The sequence below is a fragment of the Protopterus annectens genome, chromosome 3.part0 (assembly GCF_019279795.1).
Source record: "Protopterus annectens isolate FY-2018-M chromosome 3.part0, PAN1.0, whole genome shotgun sequence".
NCBI classification, from domain to species: Eukaryota; Metazoa; Chordata; order Ceratodontiformes; family Protopteridae; genus Protopterus; species Protopterus annectens.
The window spans coordinates 286325573-286343719 of record NC_056731.1 but is presented as its reverse complement, the minus strand read 5'-3'; the positions used below and the strand labels follow the sequence as shown (position 1 = coordinate 286343719).

General features: G+C 35.8%; 1 protein-coding gene across 13 annotated transcripts in view; it reads left to right on the top strand.

The window, feature by feature from the left end:
- LRRC3B (leucine rich repeat containing 3B) overlaps positions 1 to 18147 on the top strand; it is a 795604-nt gene that overhangs the window by 583744 nt on the left and 193713 nt on the right. The gene's annotated exons all lie outside the window — the stretch shown is intronic.

The window sequence follows — 18147 nt, the reverse complement described above, 5'->3', positions numbered from 1 at the left end:
TGAAATGATACAGCTTAATATGATGAGGGGTACAATTAGGTTTGTTAGAGGTCCATTGTATGTTAAGGTCACCAAGCAGGATGGTTTATTGGTTGAAAGCACACAATAAGTTGCTAAGTCATTTTCTGTAGTTGTGGCATTTCTCACTGTTTATGTGCAGTCTGGCTGTTAGTATTTCTTCATTGCTATATTGTGGAATAGTTGGGAAGCAATTATGGATTTTAAGGTAGCATGAAAGATGTTGGTTATACCCCCAGCCCATTTACCTGCTTGGTTCTTTCCTAATGATGGTGTAACCTCAAGGATTTCTTCAACTTTAATTTGAGATCTTAACCAGGTTTTATTGATAACTAGGGTGTGGGTCTGATGGATGTCAGTCCATACATTAATTTCTGATATCTTATTGTAAATGCTTTTTGCATTAAGATTATATATTTTTAGCTGGAGGAAGAAACTGGGGTTTGTTGTATTTTAGAAGACTGTTGAGGAGAGGTGCATTTATTCAGGGGGTTTGGGTGGGTTGGTGTTGAGTTGTTTAAGTGGGTCTAGTGTTGGGCCTCTGTTGGCATGTATATCTACACTCTGTATTATTTTATTGTGGAATTTTTGAGGTTATGGAGAAATAGTTTTGGTATGTTTTTGCACTAGAGTGTGGAGGTTTGTATTTAGTGTAGGCTAGTAATGCACATAATTGGAAAAAAGGCTGAAATCTTTGCAGATGGAAGAAACTTAGCATTTGTCATCTCATTCCATTCAACCTTTTGTCTTATTTTTTCTCAGCCTATTTACTTACAAAAGAAAAAAAAAACTTGTTTATAGTTTAAGCCACGAACATTAATCTAGACATTCATCTTTCTAAAACCAAAGGGAATTATTATCTTAATTCAAGATAAAATATAATCTAATTAGTATACTTTACCCCCAGAAGCCCAAGATCACAGGATTATATTAACTTAACTAGCTTCTGTCCAGCATTTCTTCTCTTGTTATACTATAAAGCCTATATTTCTTACAACTAAGAAGAAATATTTGTTTACTTTGATATCTTTAGTGTATACAAAGACTTGCCTTCACATTGCAAATACCCTTACCTGCACAATTTACAAAACTGCTTTACAATACTTATTTTTAATAAGTATAAATAAAACAGCAAAGGTTACAAACAACCAGTTAAGAAGACTGAGGTATCACAAGAAGGTATGGTTATGAGAGATATGCATTATGGGATAATAAGAGAAAACATTTAAGTGAAATGAAAGAGGCTATGAAACTGTGGAAATGGTACCAGCTTTTTAGTATAAAGAGATTAAACTCTGACATTGACTCAGGTGACCTGTGTTCAGTTATTAGCTCAAGTACCTTTTAGAGCTGGAATGAGGAGGGAGAAAACAGTGAGTCTCAGCCTACCCCCCTCTCTTTGAGGACATAGTGAGGAGTGTATTTCTGGGCATGCTGTCCATGGTTAAAACTCCAGTAAAGACTAGGAATTGCATAAGGAGAATGCTGTCTGCAAGGTAAGTGGGTCCATTAATTACATCGCATAGCAGTGTGGATATACATTATTCAGCCCTTCTACACTGTAGCTATGCACATGGGGTCAATAGGGCTTGAAGAAAAACAGTTCCGTAATGTGTGAATGATGACTTCTGCTCCTCATTCTCCTCATAATCGGCACAGGTAATGACTAAGCCATAGACGTATCACTGTATATGAGGATTGGGATTATCAGGAAGTTGGGAAGGATGCTGTTGATTATTATTATAACTCAAAGGAAGTGCTGGATGCAGGAAGAAAACAGCTCGTACAAGTGGACCAAAATGTTTTAATAATTAGAAAAATAAATAACTAGATGCACAATTGCATGAGAGAACGTTAAGCGCTTTCAACTGAAGATAACTCAGTCTTCATCAGAACAACGAACCTCCATTAAAAAAACATATATATAGTCTATCAGTTGCTTGTTACATAATTTGAAAATTGTGCCAAAAATCTTAAAACGGCAATACAATGTATTCCTTGGAATTCTGTTACAACACTGATGTTTATACATATAACCTTACATTATTCAAACTTGCAAACACTATGTACTGTAGCCTAATGCATAGAATGTATATAACTAAATGCATACAATATTACTAATATAATACATACTCAATTATGAAACTCCAATATTTTACTTGAAATAAAGTAAAATATATAAAATATATAAAACAATAACTGTTATATGTTACTGTCGCAAATAAAACTAAATTATTGGCCTATTTAATAAATATATAGCCTATTTGATAAATTGCTGAAAAATGCTTAAACGTACTATCATATGGTAGCAATAACTGGTTAAATGAAATGAATAACAAAAAATTTATTAAATTCACCATGAAAAATTCGTACATACTTATGAATAAAATTATTGTATAGATGTTAAAAATATTTTAAAAAATTATTTATAAAATGTAATAACTTATTGATTTAATTATTGTTAAATATATGTATTAAAACTAATTATATATATAAAAACATATGTACATGGTGTCAAAAATCTTCCAAAAATGGTTTGATGGTAATGTGATCGTTAAGCCCCGGATATCTGGTGGCATCACACTTGATCTGCCAGATACTTTCTTTAAGGGCCAATCGTACTTTCCAATTGCCACTATAAGTGGTTTGGTTGACCTGGTCAATAATACTAAACACAAAACTATGTTGTTCACCTTTATCCTCAATATGCCTGTATAGGGCATTATTCTTATCTTTTTTACGTATCCTGTAAAGATGTTCATAGATACGTTTTTTTAAAAACCCTCTCTGATTTCCCTATATAAAACGCTGAACATACTGTACATTTGGCAATATATACTATTTGTTTTGTGTTACAATTACCTCCTAAATTACAAATTACTGTGTTATTGATATCACTTAATGTTAATTTCTCAACCGTATTTATATATGGACATTGATTACAAGACCCACAACTTGTGCTGCCTTTATTATTCCTATTTGAATTATCCTTTCTTTTGTCTGCGTGTTCTAACAACCTTTTAATGTTATGTGCCATTTTATATACTATAACCGGTTGTGCACCTAGTAAATCCCCCAAATTATTGGAAGTGATGACATCCCAATGTCTGATTAATATATCCTTTATATAATGTACGTATGGTGAATAAGTTAAAATACAAGCTCCATTAAATTTATTAATTAAGTTAATATCTGATTCATCCTTTGATTCTTTGACTCCTAATAATGGTTTGTATCGATGTCCCCATTGTGAGGACACATATTGAATGGTGTCATTGAGTAAATTGTCAGGATAGCCTCTATTTTTGAACATAGAGTAAACTAACTTAAACTCTTCTTCCATGACTTGTTTAGTGGAAGACATTCTTGCTATCCTGACACATTGCCCTTTAACGACGTTTTTAAACATAAATGGTGGATGGTTGCTATTATATTGAATATAATCATTTGAGAAGGTAGGTTTCCTATAAATCTTGGATATATACCCTTTATCAGTGTTACTGATGTAAATGTCCAAGTAAGGTATGGATCTCTTCTCATAACTGTAAGTGAATTTTAAAAAATCAGTTGTATTGTTCAGATATGAGATGAACTCAATGTTCAAAAATAGAGGCTATCCTGACAATTTACTCAATGACACCATTCAATATGTGTCCTCACAATGGGGACATCGATACAAACCATTATTAGGAGTCAAAGAATCAAAGGATGAATCAGATATTAACTTAATTAATAAATTTAATGGAGCTTGTATTTTAACTTATTCACCATACGTACATTATATAAAGGATATATTAATCAGACATTGGGATGTCATCACTTCCAATAATTTGGGGGATTTACTAGGTGCACAACCGGTTATAGTATATAAAATGGCACCTAACATTAAAAGGTTGTTAGAACACGCAGACAAAAGAAAGGATAATTCGAATAGGAATAATAAAGGCAGCACAAGTTGTGGGTCTTGTAATCAATGTCCATATATAAATACGGTTGAGAAATTAACATTAAGTGATATCAATAACACAGTAATTTGTAATTTAGGAGGTAATTGTAACACAAAACAAATAGTATATATTGCCAAATGTACAGTATGTACAGCGTTTTATATAGGGAAATCAGAGAGGGTTTTTAAAAAACGTATCTATGAACATCTTTACAGGATACGTAAAAAAGATAAGAATAATGCCCTATACAGGCATATTGAGGATAAAGGTGAACAACATAGTTTTGTGTTTAGTATTATTGACCAGGTCAAAACCACTTATAGTGGTAATTGGAAAGTACGATTGGCCCTTAAAGAAAGTATCTGGCAGATCAAGTGTGATGCCACCAGATATCCGGGGCTTAACGATCACATTAGCATCAAACCATTTTTGGAAGATTTTTGACACCATGTACATATGTTTTTATATATATAATTAGTTTTAATACATATATTTAACAATAATTAAATCAATAAGTTATTACATTTTATAAATAATTTTTTAAAATATTTTAACATCTATACAATAATTTTATTCATAAGTACGTATGAATTTTTCATGGTGAATTTAATAAATTTTTTGTTATTCATTTCATTTAACCAGTTATTGCTACCATATGATAGTACGTTTAAGCATTTTTCAGCAATTTATCAAATAGGCTATATATTTATTAAATAGGCCAATAATTTAGTTTTATTTGCGACAGTAACATATAACAGTTATTGTTTTATATATTTTATATATTTTACTTTATTTCAAGTAAAATATTGGAGTTTCATAATTGAGTATGTATTATATTAGTAATATTGTATGCATTTAGTTATATACATTCTATGCATTAGGCTACAGTACATAGTGTTTGCAAGTTTGAATAATGTAAGGTTATATGTATAAACATCAGTGTTGTAACAGAATTCCAAGGAATACATTGTACTGCCGTTTTAAGATTGTTGGCGCAATTTTCAAATTATGTAACAAGCAACTGATAGACTATATATATGTTTTTTTAATGGAGGTTCGTTGTTCTGATGAAGACTGAGTTATCTTCAGTTGAAAGCGCTTAACATTTTCTCATGCAATTGTGCATCTAGTTATTTATTTGTCTAATTATTAAAACATTTTGGTCCACTTGTACGGCTGTTTTCTTCCTGCATCCAGCACTTCCTTTGAGTTATATCGTTGTGTTGCAGTAGTTCGTGGTTGATTATTATTACACAAGTAAAATTTTTTTTTTTTAGTTAAATGAACAGCTGTGGCTTTGTGTTTCTGTAGTAGAGGATAGGTAATAAGATACAAAATTATTAGAAAATGAAGTAATCTTGATGCTATTTCAGGCCATTTTTGGGAACAAGACCGAGTCCAATTGAAGTGATATTCTTTATAGAGAAGAAAATAAAAACAGATTTTTTCATTCATCCATATATTTTGTATCTTAGAGTTTTTTTTGTAAGAAATTAATGGAAATGAATGGTTTTGATTAATTCAGAATAGCATTCTGAGTGAAATATAAAGAATAATATAGAGGATTTTGAGCAGTTCTATGATCATAACCACAGTATTGTGTTTGAGACATGGATGCCACGAAATTCACCTTGAGAACAAAGCTTAAAAAGTGAATCTTTCCCTCCATGTCAAGAACATATATTAGTTATGATCGGAGACCTAATCATTATTCTTTGTAGTACATGGAGTTTCATTTACTTCATGTACTATTGATTACAGAAAGATAAAAAATAAAAAGGCTGTAAGTGTTCTGTCAGCTTTCAAAGCCATAAAGTACTTAATGAGCACTGTCAAAAGGACAGCATAACACTTTGTCTAACATCAGAGTAAAAAAAGTTAAAAAGGATATGGATGATTACTCCTGATTGTGGGTATACCTGAATTTTCCCATGACTGGCTTTGTTTAATTATTAGAACTTCACCCTTGAGATCGAACCACACTAACCATGGGTAAATCCTAGTATATCCACACACAGGCATGGGTCATTGATTAATTGAGTACTGAGAAAGAAGGATATCTGTTAAGTTAAATGTAACTTTTAAAATATAACATAAATCATACTATGCTTGAAAGTACAAATGACTGAAAAATCTAGTAGGGATTAATGGGAGAGTATTTTTTAAAAGATAAAATAGAAGAACCCTCATGATATATTAGGAATTGAAAAGATAATAAAAAAAAGATTTGTAGCAGAAATGTATCCTATTCTAAGCTGGAAAACTTTGCTAAGTCGCACACTAGAAAATGTAAGGGTAACAATATTTGAAATATTTTTGGATAGCGCAGTGGTGCAGCGATACTGTTTTTGCCTCACAGCAAGAGGTTCTCCAGTTCTATTCTTAGGGTGCCTTTTGTGCAGAGTCTGCACATCCTCCCTGCATTCAGGTGGGTTTCCTCAAGGTACTCCAGTTTCCTCCCACATTACAAAGACATGCATTTGGAGTGTTTCTCCCCGGGCCTCTGCTGAAAATTAGCTTTGTTCCAAGTCGGACTTTCCCGGTAAGCAAATGTTAAGTAAAATTGAATAAATAATAAATACAGAAATTATGTTTTGGGGCTTCTGTTGGAAAATAATATGTGTACAAATTACTTCCAGTTTCAAAAAATTATATTTATTGCAGAGAACTTAACTGAATAAAATGAACAAACTGATAATGGAAGCAGTAGGTGGAAAAACAAAACAAATAACTGTGACAGTTTGTTATATGCTACCAGTCTTGAGAACAAAGCACAGAGACATAACTAAGACAGGGCAAGTGGAATGGCTGTCCTAGGTGCAAGCTGTACAGTGTCATCAGGTGTGCAGATGCAGCACTGCTAAATGAATGCTGATGTTACATTTATAGCTCAGCTAAGAACGTAATGCTCAGTAGGTTTGTTCTATCTTTTGTAGCAAGCTACTTGTTACAGTTTTTATTAAGCAGGTTGCTACAGCTGCAGGAGCTGTGAAGCTCTTTAATTTTTGTTCCTCAGCTTAGATTTAAGAGCAGCCAGTCTGCCGATCCTAACATTAGATCCTAACATTAGATGAGCTGGACAGTTCTGCCACAGCACTTTTCTTTCTGTTTTTTTTTTTTTTGTGTGTTATAGTCTTAAAATAAAATAACTTTCAGTCTACATTACTTGTCGGTCTCAACCTAGCAGGTGGCTTGCATTGCATAGCAGTTACGTCCTTCTAGTGCATTGCTATAGTACAACATAATAGGTAAGAATTCTTTCTTTCATTCTCTCTCTCTCTCTCTCTCGCTCTTGTTCTCTCTTTCTTAGGTCTCACACCACTGAGAGACTGAAAAAAAGTAAAACAAGTAACAATTTTCACTCACTTTCTTAGGTCTTACATTAGTGAGTCATTGCAATAAAGTAAATCAGGTAACAGTTCTCTCTTTCTTTGGTCCAATGCTAGCAAGTGTTGCAAGAAAGCAAAACAGTTCACTTTGTTTCTCACTGCAAGGTTTTGTCATGGCAGATGGTAGAAGCTTACAAAATAATAAAAGAAATGAATATAAAGTCTCTCTCACCAAGTCTCCCTTAAATGTGCAGCAATAAGGTTATACTTCACTAAAACAAAACTAAAAGACAATCTTGTCAAACATCCTGCATATGAGTGGTGAACGTTTTATGCCCTGGAACTTAAATAGAATTAGACACCAAACTAATGGCACAGAACAAACCTGTAGTAAACTTATGATTGTCTTGTAAACATGAAACACTGCTGGATAAACAAAAGGCTCTTACTTCTCTCTTGTGCATAACACTAGGCATTTTCTTCTAATAATAAAGGATTAGTTCAACTTAAAGTTTCAGGCAAAAACAATTCTTAAATGGTGCATCACATCACCTGAATGCGCTTCTCTAGTGTACCATGCCAACAGGACATATGGCTTCCAAACACCAAAATACTTGAGATACAGATTCCCCAGCAACTGATGTACCTCTTCCTAATCCAATGCAGGTCCTCCAGACTCCTCCAGAGCTAACTTCATTATACCCCTTGAATCTACATCATCTGCTAGTTCTTTCAGGAGAGGAATTCCTACTGCAGGAATGGCAAGTATTAGACCACAGATGTGCAGAGTGTGATTGATGAGGTAAACATGGAGATGCAAGCACACAAAAGCAGTGCCCTGCACCCTAGCTAGCCATAGTATAGTGTGACGAAGCATGCATCTGTATTGTTGTCTGTTGTGCTTGGTATAGCGTTATGCCTTTTCACCAAGAAGAGATGATGGGCAGAGAGATTGGGACCAATCAAAAATCTCCTGATCTGCCATGTTTGATGACTGCAGCTTCAGCTCTTACTTGCCTTGCTTTTTGAAATGCCAGGAAGTGGGAATAATGGTCAAAGTAGGATGAGATTGAACAAAAAGAAATACAAAATAGTGTAATAACCAAATGTTGACTATGGTTTCAAATTGAAATGCTTACAGTTTTACCACCATCCTTTTTTTTTCTTTGCTGACCACTTGCAGTTCTACTGTTGCCCTTTTAAAAAATGCAGCGGCACCAAGATTTTATATATTATAATATTATTGGTTTTCACACTGATATTTCCAATACTTTTCTATAACAGCTAGTACTTTATTGGCATAGTATAGTACAGAAAAACAATACAATAGAATATTTTAAACTACATAATTCTTGCTATATATATCTTTGCTTGACAGTAATTTTAATCCCTTTTCATAAGGCTTTACTATTAATTGAGCAGTTTGAAAAGGTTTTCAAAACACTTCAGCTTTAACTATTGCATTACATATTTTTTAGGTGATGTCAGTGACCTGAAATGCATTTGTTCATTCTTGAACATACAGCAAATGTTGTTAATGGCATCACATCTGTATTTATAGGTTCATAGGAAGTTACTAGGCTACTTGATTCCTTACAAGCCTAGCCATATTTATCTTGAGTTGCCCCATTTGTCAGTGATTAGGTACAGAAGGTTTGCAATGGTAAGGTCTATGGCAGTTAATGCTGACTTCCTCTGTCCAGGAGGAATATGGGCACCATCCCAGGAGTGAATTTGTGATCACCCTTCCATTGATCTAGGTTGCATTTGAAGGGAGTCAGGGAGGGGTTCTCTTTCATGTGAATTGGAAGCTTGTTCCAGAGAAGTTGCAGTCTCTGGGAGATGTAGCTATCTCTCCAGTATGACCTGTTCATGTCAGAGGCTAGGTTAAGATCCCTGGATAAGCCAGGCACAGTTCACCCCTTAGCAATCTGTAGGAGACATAATATAGTGACAGGGCTTTCAGCATTTCTGTGTAAGACATGTTTTGTGTATCCTGTAATTTCTTGGTGAGAAACCTCTGTGGTTTCTCCATTTGTTACAGGTGTCTGGTGAGGTACATAAAAAAGGGAGCATTGTACTCATTTATCGGTCTGATGAGGGCTGAGTATAATGTAAGTATAACATCCTTGGAACTAGATGTGATGCCTTTACTTATAAGATGTATCACATAGAAGGATTTCCTTACTAATGTGGATACATGGTGGTCAAAGTTCAGATTGCTATCAACCTGAGTACCACTGAGTCAACACTTAGGGTGGTGCTGTCTTTAATGAAATGAACAGGGATGTCAGCTTTCCCAAAGGGAATATTAATGCATCTTATTTTGCATTTAGCTTTAATCTGTAACTTTGGAACCAAGCATCTGTCTGTGTTAAACCTGCCTGCACTATATTAACATCATTGGAGGACTCTGTGATTGCACTCAATTTGCAATCATCAGCAAACTTGGTCAGCCACAAGCCATCCAAGTTTGCCTGGACTTCTGAAAAATAAATTCTGAACAGTAAGGGACCCAGCACAGAACCTTGTGGTACACCACTGTTGACTGGTCCTTTGCTAGACATAAAGTCACCCACTTTGACAGTATGTGTCCTGTCAGTTAGCCAATTGGTTACCCATCTGGCAATGCATGGATTAATTCCCATCTGGGAGAATTTCTGTATAACAGCGTGGGGGATTGTTTCATATACCTTGGCTAGGTCAAGATAGGCAGTATCAGAAATACTGAAGATTTGTTGCTTTTAATTTTTGTAAAATAAAGGCAAGAAATCAGGGACTTTTTAGGTACATGACTACATTTCTGAATATAGTCATGAATGTGTATGTGTATGCATCATACCTCTCAACAGTACCGAATTTCTCAGTATTTACTGGATTTGAAGTCAAACTAATGGGGTGCCACAAATTCCCGAGTGGCCCTTTTATTTCCAATTTTTTTAATTTTTTTTTTTCTTTTTTTTTACTTTATGACTGATGTCACCATGCATTGCCCATGTAGAGGGGAATGCATGATGATGTCAGCTTCATAAGGTAGACTTCTTGTTGGACAATTCTGTTGGAGAGAATGAAAGCAGAATTTTAATTGGAATTTTGAAATTGGAATACCAACGGCCAACCAGTAGCAGCAAGTGGAATAGAACTGTACACTGCACACTACATTAACTTCTAAGTTCTGCCAAGCCATTCATGTCTGCAGGATGAAAACATTTACCTCTTCAACCTTCGGGTAAGTAAAAAAAAGAAAAATGTGTATGTATGCCAGGCCAGTGTAATAGAACTACAGCAAAGAGATAAAAAGCAATTCTGCAATCTGCTGCAGCAAAGAGATAAAAAGCAATTCTGCAATCTGCTGCAGCCTGCATAGTGCACACTTCTTTTATATTTAAAAAATAAGTGCTCCTATGTCTTTAGTCACTACACTCTTGCCCAACCAAATTTTGCTCAGTCTGGAATTGCTATGATTTCTTAAATGGTAGAAATCAGGGCTTTGATTTTCTTAAAAAGAAAGCTACCCATCCTTTTTTTATTTGTGAAGTTTTTTGTTGGTATCCATGTTGACGGTAAACAATTTAAGTGCATTCCAAAGCAGATTAGTATGTCTTTGCTGGACTATATACTTGGTATTAATTAATATTCTACAGTCATCTTTGAGGTGATAGAACTTTTGGAGTTTCTTTGTGTTAGTAGTTGCCAGGGATGACCCCTGTCTTTTATTTGTTCACTGATGTCTCTAAAAGGAAAAAGCCTATTCTGTATATAAGTTAATATGTTAAGGTATTATAGACAGTAGACAGAACAGGGGCTGCATTTGAAACTAAAAGGACAAGAATCCAGTCATTTTGGTGTAGCTCCAGTAGCAGATTCGTTTGTACTGCCTCTTAAATTAAACATTCTAATTTTAGTACAAAGGAGATCTTTGGACCTTTGAGTGACCATGCTAACATTAGAGGGCAGTGATCACTTAAGGCTGGCAAAGTACATGATTGGGATGACATTTTCTAGAATCTCTGATTCTTGAGTTGAGTAAAGTACTTCAACTGGAGGTGTCACATGATCTACTGGATCTGCCACGTACTTGTATGAGATTGTGAGGATTTATTGTAAGTCACCCTTGCGAGGATTCTATTAGTTAAAGTTTAGTTCTACTAGAGAAATGTTTTTTCACCACTTGGCTGGAGCAGATTATCAGTATGATTCTTCTTTAAATTAGTTCATCGGGGAAGACAGCAATGGAATAATTAGTGCTACATGTAGTACAATATCCCTAATAACAAGCAACATGCATACAATTTTATGAAGTAATTTGGTTTCACATATCTCTGGATGTCGATAACACATCTCAAAATGGTTAACTTGTCTTCACAAAACTGCTTACTAACTGTACTGTTATGATTAATATGGAAGAGTTCATCTGCCCTGTTGTTGTTGTTCCTTGGAAATATTTTCTTTTCTACACAATTTAACATTCTTAGGATAACTTAGGTACTGTTAAACACACAATTTCTGCTTCCCTGATGAGTCTATATTTTAAATATCACAAAAGTAATGAAGTGTTCAGTTTTAATACAGAATGTTTATTTTAAATGCTCATTCTTAACAGGAGTCCTAACTGTGGTCCCTCTATTTTTAAGGGTTTAAAAGTATGTTCTTTGTTCATTTGTATGGCCAGATACTATACAAGAATGGTAGATTATGCTGTTAGATATAACTGTGTGATCTGTATAATATAGCTCTAAAATATCTATATTTCTACCTATTGATATCTATATGTGTATATGTGTATGTGTATAACTCTGCTTTGGGATGTGTTCAGTACAGTAGCTGTTAGCTGGACTGGACTGCTTTAAATGAAAGTAAACTACACACTAAGGTGTTTAAATGTCTATTTATATTCATATGCTACCTACTAAAATCATTGCATTTGGTGTTAATGGCTATTAATATTTTTGCATTTAGCTGCTTGTCATGTTACTTGTGTACATACATCTTCATACTTTATTGTCCATTATTACAGCAGTGAACTTCAGAACGGTGTCATGGATAATCTTGGTGGAGCCAAATGCGGTTTGTTTGTTTGTTTGCAGATGATCTGTTGCTGTATTTGCTGAGTTTTGTGTTATTTGATATTAGTGTAGAAGCAAGAAATTAATTTTATTTTTATAAAAAAACTGTATTTTAGTTTTACACAAGTTCAAAGTTTGATGTAAGTTCAAATGTTGATATAAATAAAACACTATTGTTCTGGTTATATTTTCATTTAATATTTTGTTTGTTCTTCAATTTACGTTTAAAAGATGGTATCCCACAATTCCACTGGAATAGGTGGGGTTACATAATTAGGTTTGCATATTTTATGTTAATCAGTGTGCAGATTTATGGCCAGTTGTACCTACTTTTCATGGGCCTTTCTCCAGATTTTTGATTCCAGGTTGAAGGGTATGGTATGGTATGCATGTCTGTGTGTGTCTGTGTGTGTGTGTCTGTGTGTGTGTGTGTGTGTGTGTGTGTGTGTGTGTGTGTGTGTGTGTGTGTGTGTGTGTGTGTGTGTGTGTGTAAGCATTATAGGCAGAAGTGCAGGACAGTGTCACCTCACAGCAAGAGTTTCACCGGTTTGATTCCCAGTCTGGAGTGCTTTCAGTGTGGAGTCTGCACATCCTCCCTGTGGAGTGCTCTGGTTTTCCCCCATATTACAAAGGCATGCAGTAGGTAGATTAGACACTCTAAACTGGCTATAGGTATGACAGGCTGTTTGTGTGTGCATTTTTTGTATGGAAAAACAACCTTGGCAGGGCTAGCCACCCGGCAGTGGGAACACTGTCTCTAGAGGATTGTCATTGCTGCTTGACCCCATGTGCAAACATGGGAAAAAGGGGATGTGGGTTGAAGGATGGATGAGGATGATGAGAGCTAAGTAATAATACTTAGCTTCAAAGAGTCCAGCTGCAAACCTAGCATTCTGGCAGTACACTACTGCCTCTGGTTTCTGAAGGTAGCCTTGACGGATGGTAGTAGCTGTGATGCCAAAGGGTGGAGATAGTATTATGTGCTGTGGATGTCAGACTCCCTTTTAATCAGTGCAGAGGATGCCTTTATGTGGCTGAAATAGAAAATCAATTACTTTTATGTGCTCAGAGTGCCCAAGACATCACTATGGCTAGAGTTAGGTATTGATATGTCTTGCATATTGGGCTTACTGCCAAATAGTGCAGCTTTGCATTCACTATCATCTAGCTAAAGCAACGTTTCCATTTCATATCGGGATATATGCAAAGCAGCTTGTGTTTCTGCTGGTGAGGAAGTTGGACAAACTATTATGTTATGATACTCCTACTCTAGGAAAGGATTCATTGTTACAGTGGTGCCATGTGTCATTTATAAACAGTATATATGGCAGTGACCTGAGCAATGATGACTTTCACATACTACTAACTGTACCTTTGTCCAGAGAGTACCCATACATTTGACTGTTATCTATTAAATATCTGTAACAAAGAGACTAGCAAAAGTAAAGGGAAACATTATTTTGTCAAAATTATTTTCCTTATCAGGATATCAGAAGAGTGTAAAATGTATTTAAGAAAGTGGCATGATGAATCAGTCTTGAGATTTTAGACAGACCCTATGTAGTAAGATTTGTTTAAGGTGTGATTTCTGGGTATAATTTGCATTCACTTTATCTCTTATATTTGCACCACTGGCATTGATTGTAGCCTCCTGCCTGATTGGTAGGCTTCTGCTAACCTTCTCTTTGTGAAGCTGTGTCAGTGAAAATGAAATCAGATGCAAGCTTGCTGTAGCTAAGCTATTATTTGTATGCGTCACTCACTGCATTAGAAAATGAAACTGTCACAGTTGGAAAGGTAGCTCGCATAAAACTGTGTCAAGGCCAGCTGAATGTACAGCTGGGAATGCTGAAAATGTTAAACTATTCAGACATACAAGATTAAGTATTCATTCTTTAATAATGGTTTGATTTATACATTTAGTACCTCAAAGTATAGAAATGTTGCCATGGAAGTATTCATTTTTTACATTTGTACAACGCTGCTGAGCAAGGAATTTTGCTTGTCTGTGAAAAAATCATCTCTTTCATTTTGTGCCTCTGCAACCTGTAACTATTTAAAAGTACTGCAGAAGATGGAAAATGAAAAACTAAACCCACGCCTTTTATTTTTTCCTGTCTCTTTCACAGATATTTACTTAAAAAGAATTAGAGGAGGAGTGCCTATTCCCTTTAGTGCCAACTCTATCTGCGCCATATATTCAGACCCTTCCTTTGCCCAAGTGACCACTGAGCATAGAAAGAGAATAGAGTATCCGAGTCTCATAAGTGTAAGGGACAAGATACTAACAGATATTATTGATGCAGAGAGAAATGATGGCTTATGTAGCAATATACCAAGTACAATAGAATCCTAGATGTGGTGGTTAATAGGACTGAGGGTGTTAGTGAGGAGGTTAAAGCACCACTGAAATAGTGGTTCTGCAGTGGTGTGGTCCATGCCTAGACTGATTAAAAGTGTGACACATTTTGGAATGGTAGTGTGGGACTACAGAGAGGTAAACTTTGCAATTCTAGGTGAAATGATGAATAGGATGTTAAGGTAATGACGGGAAATTGGAGGACCTAATGTATTATAGGTAAGGATTCAGGATGGGTAAAGAGTGCAATGCAAGCAAGTATGCAGAAAATGTAAAGCAGTCAACTAAGAAGAAATGGACAATATGGTTTATCACAATAGTCAGGGAAGAAACAGCTGAGAAGGAAATGGCTTTCAAGAAAGGTAGCCGTAAATGTTTCATTATACATCATATAGCCGGCCTTAGGCATAGGCCAACTAGGCGGCAGCCTAGGGTACCACTGTAGCAAGGGTGCTTTTTCAGTATTTATTTGGTGTAGGTAGACCAGGATGGGGGCACCAGGTGATGTGGTTGGGGGCGCCGTGGAGCCCTTTTGCCTAGAATACAATGACCCATGGTGCAATGACCACAAGGGAAACAACCTGTAAATAAATCAGCCATAAGGGTAGTTTGGATGGAATCCCCCTTGGTTTTACACCCATGTTTGTAATGACTAAAAAATGACCCCAGATTCTTGCCTCTTCTAAAAGAAAAGTAACGTCTGTCCTGAAGAAAATCAGAAAGTTTGGCATCTGCTAGAAGAATATTCCAGTGTCTACAAACACTGTTTAATAAAACATCTGTGTTCCTACCATAGGTAGTGACTAGACATGTAATAGGTTCCTTATCCAGTGCCCTATCCTTATACCTCAAAAGATCTTTCCTGTCAAGGGTGGACACCCATTTCCTGGCCTCATATATATTCCCCATGTTATAACCCCTGTTCCTAAATCTGATGGTTAGATCCTCCTTATATACTTCATAGGTGGCATCATTGGAGCATATATGCTTCATATGTAGGAATTGTAATTTGGGAATATATGCTTCATATGTAGGAATTGTGATTTGGGAATAATAGGCAAGAATCTGGGATAATTTTTTAGTCATTACAAACACGGGTCTAGAACCAAGGGGGGATTCCATCCAAACTACCCTTATGAGTGATTTACTTACAGGATGTTTCCCTTGTGGCCATTGTACCCACGGTGGAAAGGTTATGAAATCGAGTCAGTTTACTAGCAAAAATAGTGGTCAGGTATTTGATATTACATTTTTTGCAAATTGTCATCATTGTGATCTACCTGACCACATGTACCTGTTCTGCATTTTACGTGGGACAAATTTATAGACCACTCAAATTTAGAATATCAGAACACTATAGTGACATGAGGCATAAGAAACTTACTAATGCATTATATAAGCATTCTCTGGTACACAGTAATGCATTTTTCAGTTTTACTGCGATAGACAGAATTATTGGTAACAGGATAAATAGAGCAGGATGGCATCATATTCTGAATAATAAAGAAAGGAAATGGATTATTAAATTGGGTGGTCTATTTTTACCAGGTCTTAATGAGTATCTTTAATTAGGATTGTTGATGAACCAATCAGCTGTAACCTCACTTAGTGGCTGTATTATAAAAGGAGACAACAGTGTCATTCCTTTATTGCACTGATGAAGGCTATGTAACTTTTTACAACCGAAACCAGTCTGTTTTGTTTCCTTTTTATTTTGTTTCTATGCTACGTAGCTAGACTATTCAATAAATATTGGATGCTACAGTCTGCTGTCTTCCCTGTTTTTCTTATTGCATTTCTAATGAGGCCACACTGAGGGCAAATGAATGAGAAAGCAGACAAGCGAGAGGTTGCAGGAATGTCTGAATGAGAATAGTCAGGCATTTCATGTAGGAAATACCTAGAACAAGGATCAGAGCATGGAATGGAAGGGACATGTCATGCACAGACGAATTACTGGGAAAACACATCAGCAGCTAGCAATGTATCCCAGGCAACGAGAAAATAATCTGAAGAGGGGGGCTACAAGTATATTCACAGTACTATATAAAGACATGGTTGACAATATATTGAGTAAGATAAGCTAGAGGAAGAATAAGCAGCAACAACCTTGGCACAGCTGAAGATTAGTAAAACCCAATAATTTTGAGAAGTGGTCAATAGCTTATATTTTTGCATTGTAATAATATCACTTGAGCAGCAGACTTTGACATTCCACAGTTACAGCATCATTTGATTACTAGAAAATCAGGTTATATATAATAGTGATGTGATTTGAATGGCTTATGAAGCCCATGGAGATGAAAGCATTTGAATGGCTTATGAAGCCCATGGAGATGAAAGCATTTGAATGGCTTATGAAGCCCATGGAGATGAAAGCATTTGAATGGCTTATGAAGCCCATGGAGATGAAAGCATTTGAATGGCTTATGAAGCCATTCAAATGCTTTCAATGGCTTATGAAGCCCGTGGAGATGAAAGCATTTGCATGGCTTATGAAGCCCATGGAGATGAAAGCATTTGAATGGCTTATGAAGCCCGTGGAGATGAAAGCATTTGAATGGCTTATGAAGCCCATGGAGATGAAAGCATTTGAATGGCTTATGAAGCCCATGGAGATGAAAGCAGAGAGCATAGTATTCACATGAGATGCCAGGTGTCCTGCCCCATGGATGTCTATGGTGGATGACCACGACAACAACAATAAAGGTGAATAGACAAGCAGCAAGATAATAGACAGTAAAGCTAGAAGTCATGTTAGGTTTAAAACTCCAACTGCTGCCAGTATCCAGCATGTGTGTTCAGTCAGTCCTATTGTAAGTGTGAGGGGCCCCATCCAGAATAGCACCAGGTTTACAAGGCAAGACACTTAGAGTAGAGTGAATAGGTAGCAGGTATAAGTGGTCAAAGAGGAGGAACATCAGGCAGCAGTGATGTAACAGGAAAAAAAGTGTGGATGCTGAGTTATATGGTGAAACCCAGGGTTTGGGGAAATACCCATAGCTGCAGGGTAGTTAAATAATATGCTATTTTGGGCAAAAGAGTCTCATTTAAGCCTTGGCACTATGAGGCAACTGTCCAAAAAAGATGAGAGCAACATCAAATCAGTGACTAGAAAAGGAAGGATAGTGGCAGAAATGATAAAAAGTGAAACTGCTAGGAGATCAACAGTTCCCCTTTCTCCCTCTTGTTGAAGGATTCGAGGTAACCCTATTAGGTCTTCCCTCAGGAAATCATTGTGATCACGAAAGAGATCAATTAATTGTCGCATCCCTATGAAATAAGGTCATGTATGCTTTCATAGACATACCAATGGCAAAGATAAAGAGCTACAGAGAACCATAACAAATTAAGTTGCATGGTAAAGTAACTTTTTGACTCCTGTTGCCTATGAAAGCCAGTAGAATCATTAGGAATGCAGGTGAGGG